The sequence below is a fragment of the Canis lupus genome, chromosome 4 (assembly GCF_003254725.2).
Source record: "Canis lupus dingo isolate Sandy chromosome 4, ASM325472v2, whole genome shotgun sequence".
NCBI lineage: Eukaryota > Metazoa > Chordata > Mammalia > Carnivora > Canidae > Canis > Canis lupus.
In genome coordinates, this window is record NC_064246.1 from 1,987,897 (window position 1) to 1,995,220 (window position 7,324).

At 38.4% G+C, this 7,324-nt stretch overlaps 1 long non-coding RNA gene across 1 annotated transcript; it reads left to right on the plus strand.

The window, feature by feature from the left end:
• The first annotated feature begins 438 nt into the window (after positions 1-438).
• Positions 439-5,478, plus strand: LOC112660857 (uncharacterized). Its single transcript, XR_003137268.3, has 4 exons — positions 439-746; positions 895-1,213; positions 2,619-2,650; positions 4,708-5,478. It is a non-coding gene; the product is annotated as an uncharacterized LOC112660857 (long non-coding RNA).
• Positions 5,479-7,324: the final 1,846 nt, after the last annotated feature.

The window sequence follows — 7,324 nt, forward strand, 5'->3', positions numbered from 1 at the left end:
TGTCAGTGAAGTTATCTAGACTTTGGCATTAGTCACCTCAATTCAGAACGCACCCCGTATTGTACACCTGAAAATAATATATGTTAACTAACCAAAATTAAAATAAAAACCAAAAAACACCTCATCCCTTATTATTAATTCTTCCACACATACTATCAAACTATTCAACTATTGATTATGAAGACATACTTTGTGTGAAACATTGATGAACAATTAAAGTGTATGGTATGTATCACTTAATTCCCTATGTTGTAGTAAAAATAACATTAACACAGGTGTAAAAGTAATGATATTTTAAAACTCATTTCTTGGGGTGCCTGGGGGGCTTAATTGGTTAAACATCCGACTCTTGGTTTCGGCTCAGGTCATGATCTCAGGATCATGAGATAGAGCCCCACGTGGAGTTCCATGTGCAGCACAGAATGCACTTGAGAGTCTCTCCCTCCCCCTCCCCCTTCCCTCTCCTTCTGCTTGTGCTCTCTCTGAGAGATAAATAAAATCTTTTAAAAACCCCACAAAAACAAGCAGACAAACACAAACTCATGTCTTACCAAATAGCATAGTAGTCAAGAGTGGGAAATGCGGGGGCAAACCTCCTGAGTTGGAAACCCAGCTCTGATACATCACTTACATGCTCCGTGACTTTGAGAAGATTACTTCACGGATCTGTAGCTCAGTTTTTCAAACTATAATATGAGAAAAATAATGGCTCCTACTTCATAGAAACACTATGAGGATGAAAAGAGGTAATACATTAAAGCAATGAAATGCTCCCTACCCAGAATAAGTGCTCAGTAAGCATTAGATGGTTGTTCAAAATAGTTTCTGTTGTTATTTGTTATTGTTATTTGTTACCATGGTTACTATTATTATTATTTGTTTATGCATCTCCAGGAACTGATTCTGATACTTTGAGGACAGAAACAGATGTGGCAGAGAATTTTGGTGGTGGAAAGGTGCTGATGAGACCAGCCAGATCACACGGTGCTCCTAGCACTCCAGCATGCTGACTTTTGCTGGAGTGATACATCAGGACTTATAGCCAAATTGTCTCTTGGGGGCAAACCATCACTGATGGGGCAGCAAGTCTGTCCTTGGGGTGCTCTTTTTGGGCCTTGCTTCTCTGCCTCAGAGCATTCTATAGAATAAGTGTACAGTGGGCTGTGGGATGGGTGACTCTAAAGGCCACCAGAGAGATTATAGACAGTCGGAGGTAAGCTTTTACCCAAGAAAAATATTATTTTGTGGTGCTTGTGGGAAAAGATAGAATCACAACATTATCAATAATATCAGATTAATTTTAAAAACATAACTATATTGTAAAATATAGATAGAGGAATGAATTAAACATATATTTGTACATTTTAAAAAACAAATACAATGGCAACTCATGTAAATGCCCCTCAGGGCAAAAAATAGAACACAGCACCCCAGCAGTGCCTCTCACCACTGTGAGCCCTGCCCAATCACAGCACCATCACTTAAGGCATAGCCTTATCCTCATCTTGGTCATAATCATTTCATATTTTTTTTCTGAATGGTTTTACCAATTAGGTATGCATTTCTGATCAGTATAGATCAGGATTACCTATTTTTGAACTGTTAATGAATAACTCATACCATTTGTTTTGTTTTGCTTCTTGATACTTTTTTCAACATTATGTTTGTTTGTGTCAGAGTTGGTTAGTTGGTTGGTTGGTTGGTTGGTTGGCTAGTTGTGGGATTTTTTTTTTTTTTTTTTTTTTTTTTTTTAGGAAAAGGGATAAAGTGTTCAAACCTGATGGAAAACTTATTATATATGCAGCTTGGTGCATATGAGATTTCCTCTAGTATATACACATAGGAATGGAGCTGGTATGCCACAGTAATTGCAAGTAGTTTTCCAGAATGAATTTATCAAATACCAATAAATGTTGCATCATAGTTTCATTGGTCCACATCTTCAAGAGTGTGATCTGTTTTAGACTTTGTAATTTTACATGATCTGTTGAGATACTTATGGTATATTTTTGTAGTTTTAATGAGTATCTCTTAATCATTAAGTTAACTATTTTGATTCCTTGTTTGGTGAAATGTCTACCCAATTAATTTGCCTACTGAATCTTTGTTGTATTGTGTTATCTGACCTTTTTTTTTTAATGATTTTTTTTTTTAAGAGTTCATTGTGTGGTTTGGAAACTAGTTCACTATCTGTGTTGTAAATATCACCTTGCATTCAGAAGCTCATCTTTGTGCTCTATTAAATGCTATCCTCTGATGAAGAGAAGCTGTTAAATTTAATGGGGTTGATTTTATCAATCCATTATTTTATGGTTTGTTCTTTTTATGTCTTGTCCTATATAAGAAATCCACAATGTCATAAAAGCATTTCCAGGATTAACTTCTAAAAGATTTATAAGTTTGGATTTAGCATTTTCACTTTGTGCTGGTAGTTTTTCAAAATGTATTATGAACAACTTCAATTATAGAACAAAACTGAAATTACAATGAATGCCTGTATGCCTTCAATTTAGATTCTAGATTAACGTAGTATTATATTTTTGATCAAGTGAGTATCCATCCAACTATTTACCTTTGTATAATTTATTAACCATTCTCTTTCTTTATACATTTCAAAGTGAACTGCAGAGAGCCAAAGACCTCCATACAGGTAATCAGCACGCATATTATTAACTAGTGTTCAATACTTATTTACAGTTTTTTCTTTAGTTGTGAAATTTACTTAAATGAAATGAACCAATCTGAGATATACATTGACTTTTAAAAACCATATACATCTCTGAAAGGCAAACTATTATGAACATATAAAATATTACCACAAACTCATAAAGTATCCTCATGCTTTTTCCAGTTACTCCCTGACCTACACTTTCAAAAAGAAAATTACTATTCTGCTATTTTTCATTATAGACTAGTTTTGCCTGTCCTAGAGCTTCATGTAAATGGAATGAAACAATGTGATTGTGTATGATTCAGCAAATCTTTTTTGAGGTTCATCTACATTGTTGTGTTCACCATAGTCCATCCCTTCATATTGCTGACTAGCATTCTGCCTGGTGCCTTTGCCTCAGTTTACTATTTCTGGTACCATTAATCATTTTGCATAGATTTAAATCAGATGTGGTATCATTTTCCTAATGCTTAAGGAAACCACGTTTCTTGTAGGACAGGACTGCTGGTCAGGCTTCTTTCATTCAACTTTATTTCACTTTCCTGGTTTGAAAGATATACTTTCTGGTTATAGAATCGTAGTATGATTTTTTTTTAATTTTTCAAAGATTCTATCCTTTTCTGAGTTTCATAGTTTCTTATAGGGATTCTCATTGTCACCTTTGTTCCTCTGTACAGGATAGGATATTGGAAATATCTTATTTTCCTCTTCATATTTTAAGATTTTTTTTCTTTTCTTTTTTTTTTTAATTTTTTTATTTATTTATGATAGTCACAGAGAGAGAGAGAGAGAGAGGCAGAGACACAGGCAGAGGGAGAAGCAGGCTCCATGCACCGGGAGCCTGATGTGGGATTCGATCCCGGGTCTCCAGGATCGTGCCCTGGGCCAAAGGCAGGCGCCAAACCGCTGTGCCACCCAGGGATCCCCCCAGATTTTTTTTCTTTATCATGTGTTTTGAACAGTAGATTACGTTGTTTGATCTCATTTTCTTTATATTTCTCTTCCTGGCTTTGTCTCTCTGAGCTTTTTGCATATGTGGGTTTATAGTTTTCATCAAATTGGCATAAGTTAGCCACGATTTCTTCAACTATCTCTCAACCTCTATCTATCCTCTGGAACTCCAATTATATGCATACATTCCTTGTAGTCTTACCACATATCATAGTCTCCAGTTTCTTTTGTTCCTCGATACTATATTCTGTATCATTTTTCTGACCCTTCTTCCATTTCATTGCTTTTCCTGTCAGCAGATTCTATTCAGCTGTTAGTCCTTCCACTGAGTATTGAATTTCAGGTTGTTTTACATTCTTAATTTCTAGAAGTATTCCTTTTTCAAATATACTTAGTTATTTTTTCAAGTTCTCTCTCTAGCAAATACATTCAAGCTTTCATTTTTCCTTCCATATGTAATAACCTAGTTGTTGCATAATCAATTATAAGTCCAATATCTCAAGTCTTTATGAGTCTAGATATTCTTTTTTATTATTTCTACAGGTTTCCTTCTTAACTTGATTTTTACTTTTTTTTTTTTTTTTTTTTTACTTTTTTCTCCATATTGTTCTTTTAAAATGTATGGGTGGATTTTTATTAACTCTAGGGTGCCAGATTATTCCTTTGTAGTAGATATGGATTTCCTTCTGTTAGGCTTTTGGAGGCATTACTAGTCTAGAACTACTTAAAGCAAGTTCCTATGTCAGGTTCCCTGGACCACAGAGAGGGAGTGTGTAAGGACGATGTAAGTTCATGTCACAACTGGATCTGTGTCACTAAGGAGGGCATTTGATGGGGTGAGCACTGGGTATTATAGTGTATGTTGGCAAATTGAATTTATTTATTTATTCATTTATTTATTTATTTATTGGCAAATTGAATTTAAATTAAAAAAATTTTTTAATAACTGGATCTGTGGTACAACAGTCAGGATGACATTTTTCCCTCTCCTTGTTTTACTCTGCTCACATAGAATCAAGGTATAGTAAATGGCATTGATACCCTGGCCACACTGTGTCATAACCCATCATTTCTGTTCATGACAGTGACATCTGACTTCAAGTAAGAGATTCCTCTGGCCATGGAAGAGTGCTGGTATATTTTGTGGATAGCCTGGATATGCTGAGGACATGACAACTGGCAACTCTGATAACAACCCTCAATCAATGATGAATGGAAGTTGGTGGAAAATACTGGTTTCCTTGTCCCTCTGAGGAGCGATCTGCACTGTGTCCCCATGCTGCCCAGGGAAACTGAGCCAAGTTGTTCTGAGCATTAATCAGTTGCTTTACATAACTTAATATTGACCCTCTTCCCTTCATGGGCTCATACCCTCAGTCTCTGGAATCACTTCCTGTCAGTTTGGTTTCCTAAGAAACAAACCCTGAAGTTCTGAGATTTTATATACAGAAGGCTTACTGGAGAGTACTTTCTCCATATGTGAACACAGATCAAGCAGGATTGGGCAGAGAGAAAAGCTGAAGCTAACACCTGAGGCCCTTGGTGACACAGGGAGGGAGCTCCAAGGTTAGAAAGGCCTTCAGACATTTCCCTCACTGAGACATAGATGGTAGGCCTAGGCCTGCATATCCTCTGCATGGACTACTCATTAAATGTGGGCTGCTGCCAGGGAGGGGATGACCTCCCATGAGGAGCTCTCTTCAGCTGAGTATAGATCCTGAAGAGGAACTCACCTGAGAGCCAGCTTCAGCCCACACTCATAGGTATATTGGATTGAGTATGTCATTCTTGAAGGGGGGGTATAAACTGCATAGTACAGCATCTACTGTAGTTGCCAATAAACTACTTGCATCAAATCTGACTCTGAAGTCATCTTCTGTGGAAACTCAACCAAGGTGCAGAGCAACCATTTTCCTGCTGCCCCTGTGCTGAGTAAGGTATTGGTGTATATCTAATTCATCTCAACTATGAGAGTTGCCTTTCAGGATCTCTATTTGACACCTCTCTTTAAGCGGACAGCCCATGGGCCCCCTGTCTTTTTTTTTTTTTTTTTTTTTGAGATCCACAGAAAACCTCGGGACTAAAGGACCTGTCTGTGGTCATCCGGTGTCGTGGTTTTTATCCTCCTTCATTTTCTCTTAGATGTTGGCCGGGGGGGGGGGGGGGGGGTGGGGGGGGGGAAGATATTGGCCAAGGAATGCATTATTTTCTTACCAGCACTTTGATATTTCCAAGGAGATTTTAGGCATTTTCCCTTTTTTTTTTTAATTGGAGTTCAATTTGCCAACATATAGCATATCACCCAGTGCTCATCCCATCAAGTGCCCCCTTCAGTGCCCGTCACCCAGTCACCCCAACCCTCCGCCCACCTCCCTTTCTACTACCCCTTGTTCATTTCCCAGAGTTAGAAATCTCTCATGTTCTGTCACCCTCACGGATATTTTCAGTCATTTTATCCACTTTCCCCTTTATTCCTTTTCACTAATTTTTATATTCCCCAAATGAATGAGACCATATAATGTTTGTCCTTCTCTGACTGACTTATTTCACTCAGCGTAATACCCTCCAGTTCCATCCACGTCGAAGCAAATGGTGGGTATTTGTCATTTCTAATAGCTGAGGAATATTCCATTGTATACATAAACCACATCTTCTTTATCCATTCATCTTTCGATGGACACCGAGGCTCCTTCCACAGTTTGGCTATTGTGGACTTTGCTGCTAGAAACATCAGGGTGCAGGTGTCCCGGCGTTTCACTGCATCTGTATCTTTGGGGTAAGTCCCCAGCAGTGCACTTGCTGGGTGGTAGGGCAGGTCTATTTTTAACTCTTTGAGGAACCTCCACACAGTTTTCCAGAGTGGCTGCACCAGTTCACATCCCACCAACAGTACAAAGGGTTCCCCTTTCTCCCATCCTCTCTGACATTTGTTGTTTCCTGCCTTGTTAATTTTCCCCATTCTCACTGGTGTGAGGTGGTATCTCATTGTGGTTTTGATGTGTATTTCCCTGATGGCAAGTGATGCAGAGCATTTTCTCATGTTCTTGTTGGCCTTGTCTATGTCTTCCTCTGTGAGATTTCTGTTCATGTCTTTTGCCCATTTCAGGATTGAATTGTTTGTTTCTTTGCTGCTGAGTTTAATAAGTTCTTTATAGATCTTGGCTACTAGCCCTTTATCTGATAGGTCATTTGCAAATATCTTCTCCCATTCTGTAGGTTGTCTTTTAGTTTTGTTGACTGTTTCTTTTGCTGTGCAGAAGCTTTTTATCATCTTGATGAAGTCCCAATAGTTCATTTTTGCTTTTGTTTCCTTTTTTTTTTTTTTTTTTTTTTTTTTTATGATAGCCACAGAGAGAGAGAGAGATAGGGGCAGAGACACAGGCAGAGGGAGAAGCAGGCTCCATGCTCTGGGAGCCCGACGTGGGACTCGATCCCGGGTCTCCAGGATCGCCCTGGGCCAAAGGCAGGCGCCAAACCACTGCGCCACCCAGGGATCCCTGTTTCCTTTGCCTTCATACATGTATCTTGCAAGAAGTTACTGTGGCTGAGTTCAAAAAGGGTGTTGCCTGTGTTCTCCTCTAGGATTTTGGTGGATTCTTGTCTCACATTTAGATCTTTCATCCATTTTGAGTTTATCTTTGTGTATGGTGTAAGAGAATGGTCTAGTTTCATTCTTCTGCACGTGGCTGTCCAATTTTCCCA